General features: G+C 42.5%; 1 pseudogene; it reads left to right on the forward strand.

Moving 5' to 3' along the window:
• Positions 1-1,208: 1,208 nt before the first annotated feature.
• On the forward strand, positions 1,209-3,127 carry LOC133052577 (mRNA export factor-like; annotated as a pseudogene).
• Positions 3,128-3,724: the final 597 nt, after the last annotated feature.

Below are 3,724 nucleotides of genomic sequence, written 5' to 3' on the forward strand. Positions count from 1 at the left end.
TTTGCAACCCAGGAGTGTTTTTCTTAAGCATCTGGGAAGCATCTCTTTGAAATGTAAACATCAAGGAATATAGAGTGTGAATGTCTCCGTTACTGTAAGAATGCCTTTTCCTGAGCTGTAACCAAATGCTTGTCCTAGTGACAGGAGTTTTGTTTTTCCTTCAGACAAAGGCAATTAGCTAACAGAAATGGCTATCTCAATGTCAGATGAATTGGGGATGAACTGTGAAAGAATGCATATGAAACGGTGTTGTATTGTCGTCTTATGGAAAGACAAATTATGGTTAATCTTGAGAATATGTATGTAATGCATTGTAACTGCTTGATGATGTATAGGGCGGAATCTCTGTCTTCAGAATCTATTACCAGGTTGCCTGTGATCTGCATTTTAATCTGGTTCAATGCTTGTAAAGTACTAAAATGGTGTCCTTTCCTTTCTGTAGCTTGTGGAAAATATCCTCTGCCTTGACAGGATGTTTTTAATTTGCACAACACTGGTGAATGAGGGGGCAAATGCTTGTAAAGCTTCTGTAGGTGCCTTATAGTGCTAAAGTGGAAAAAAAATTCCTATAAGACATAGCTCTCTCTATAGTATATCATTTTATAGATTGAGTTTCTGGACATGATAGGTAACCCAGGTTACCTGTCCACTTCCCCCAGACTCAAATGCACCCCCATTTTCAGATTGGACATGATTCTTTGAAGTAAAAAAAAAAAATCTATGGATTTCAGATAGGAGGGCTATTAGCAACAACAGATTATGTGGAACTATTATACTAGGGATTGAGGATATAAGGATTACCAAGATAAAATTGTTCTCATGGAATTTACAGCCCAGTGAAAAAGCTAGACAAATAGGAAATGAAAATACAGTGGGATTAAGTGGTAACAAGGAATCACAAATTATTCTGGTAAAACCTGTAGCCATATTTAGCACAGTCTTTGAGAGTCAAATGAGGTTGCCTGAAGGAAGATGTCTTAGCTGAGACCTGAATAATGAGTAAAGTGAGCTTTAGAAAAAGTGAAGGTGAAGAGGTGAAGAGTGTGCATGGCCAAGGGACTAGCATGTGCTAAATTCTGGAGAGATGAGAGGAAATAAGTATGTGTGGAGCTGTTAGCAGTTTAGTTTAATTAGAACATGAAGTATATCCACAGATACATGGGGATGGTTAATGAAAAAGTGTAAGACTTGTACTCACATACCTTGCTATGCCGTTTGAATTTAACTTTGCAGGCAACAGGAAGCCTAAAGGCAAGGCAGCGAAGGTAATGATTATATTTGTGCTTTATTTAGAATGATTAATGATATTGTGATATGAAAAGTAGTTTGGAATGGAGAAAGACTTGGTATAGGGGGACTTGTTAGGAGAAGGTCCAGGTAAGAGATGAGGGTGGCTTCCGCTTAGGGATGTGACATATGGATGGAGAGGAAGGCTGTGTTCCAGTGATGTTTAGGAGTTATAATTCATGAAACACTGGTGTTGGTTAGATGTAGAAGATGAGGCAGAAGGAGAAGTATGCTGTTCACTGGTATATTCCTCCCCAAATCCCATGGTTTAAAATCTTACTTTTAGAAATTTGGAGGGTAGTTTCTTCGGCCGGCCTGCTGCCTTGCCTCCATCTCCTTTGTGCCCAAGTGGAGTCATAGGCTCCTGAGCCCTCCTGCTCCCTGTTGCTGGCTTCCCTCCGTGGCCTGAGTCTGTTTGGAACAAGCTCGGGTTTTGGATCTGGCAGGACCAGCATGTTTGGCAACACAACCACAGATAAATCACAACCCTATGAAGGATATGAAGGGCTTCCCTGATGGCTCAGCTGGTAAAGAATCTGCCTGCAATGCGGGAGACCTGGGTTTGATCCCTGGGTTGGAAAGATCCCCTGGAGAAGTGAACAGTTAACCCACTCCAGCATTCTGGCCTGGAGAATTCCATGGACTGTATAGTCCATGAGGTCACAAAGGATCGGACGTGACTGAGAGTTTCAACTTTCACTTTCACTTTATGAAGGATATTGAAGTAACATCCTCTCCTGATGATAGGATTGGTTGTCTGTCTTTTAGCCTACCAACCTTGCTGGGGAACTTTCTTCTGTAGGATCGTGGGCTAATGATGTTGATGTTTGCTGCTAGGAAGCTCAATGGAGAAGGAAATGGCAACCCACTCCAGTACTCTTGCCTAGAGAATCCCGTGGACAGAGGAGCCTGGTGGGCTGCTGTCCATGGGGTCACACAGAGTCAGACATGACTGAAGCGACTTAGCATGCGTGCGTGCATTGGAGAAGGAAATGGCAACCCACTCCAGTATTCTTGCCTAGAGAATCCCAGGGACAGAGGAGCCTGGTGGGCTGCCATCTATGGGGTCGCACAGAGTCGGACACGACTGAAGCAACTTAACAGCAGCAGCAGCAGCAGGAAGCTCAAGATAGTGGACAGACTATTGCAGTAGCCCAGCAGATACACACCTAGCCTGTGCTAGATATCTGCTGGAGTGATGATGGGAGCAAAGTGTTTACAGCATCATGTGATACAACTGCCAAAACATGGGCCCTCAACAGTAAGCAGGCAATAGACACATTGTGCAACATGATACTCCTGTTAAAACCATACATTGGATCATAACACCAAACCACAGCTGTGTGATGACCTGGAACTTTTAGGATAGGACTTTGAAGTTTGGGGATACACAATCATCAACTCCTATGATGATTTTACAACTTCCTTAAAGGTGTCACTCTGCTGATGTGATGATCCTATGGCTTGGTGGCAGCTGCAGAGAGGGAACTGATTATCTATCAGTTAGAGAATCAACCTTCTGAACTCAGGAGGATAGCGTCTCCACTGAAGCATCAGCATCAATGTGTGGCTGTTTTTTAAAGACACACAGAATAAGCCGAACAGATTTGCCCTGGGAAGCATTGAGGGGAGAGTTGCTATTTATTACATCAACCCCCCAATTCCTGCCAAAGATAACTTCACTTTTAAGTATCATTAATCTAATGGAACCAACACTTCAGCTCCTCAAGATATCTACATGGTAAATGGAATTGTGTTCTATCCTGTTCAAGGCACCCTTGCAACTATGGGATCTGATAGTAGATTCAGCTTTGGGGACAAAGATGCCAGAACAAACTAGAATTTTGGAGCAGTAAGATCAGTCAATATTGACTTAACAGCTTCAATCACAGTGGAAATGTATTTGTGTACACTTCCAGCTTACTACTAGGGGCTTCACTAGTCGCTCAGATGGTACAGAATCAGCCCACAGTGAGGGAGGCCCAGGTTTGATCCCTGAGTTGGGAAGATCTCTGGAGAAGGGAATGGCTACCCACTCCAGTATTCTTGCCTGGAGAGTTCCATGGACAGAGGAGCCTGGGAGGATGCAGTCCAAGGGGCCCCAAAGAGTCACACATGGATGAGCAACTAATAATTTAACTTTCTAGCTACTACTAGTCAAAGGTATGTGGAGTATCAGGAATCCTTTATCTTCAATGTCATCATCCCTACATACTGTAGGTATTCAATAGCTATTCATAAATTTGATGATATTTAGTTTGGAAATATAAAAGTGTAACCGTTATTCTGTTTTGATTAATGTCAAGTCATTCTGCCATTAAAAATTTACACCCAGTTTATGCCCATCAGCAGATGAATGGATAAGGAAGCTGTGGTACATATACACCATGGAATATTACTCAGCCATTAAAAAGAATTCATTTGAACCAGTCCTAAT

Source organism: Dama dama, chromosome X (genome assembly GCF_033118175.1).
Source record: "Dama dama isolate Ldn47 chromosome X, ASM3311817v1, whole genome shotgun sequence".
NCBI classification, from domain to species: Eukaryota; Metazoa; Chordata; class Mammalia; order Artiodactyla; family Cervidae; genus Dama; species Dama dama.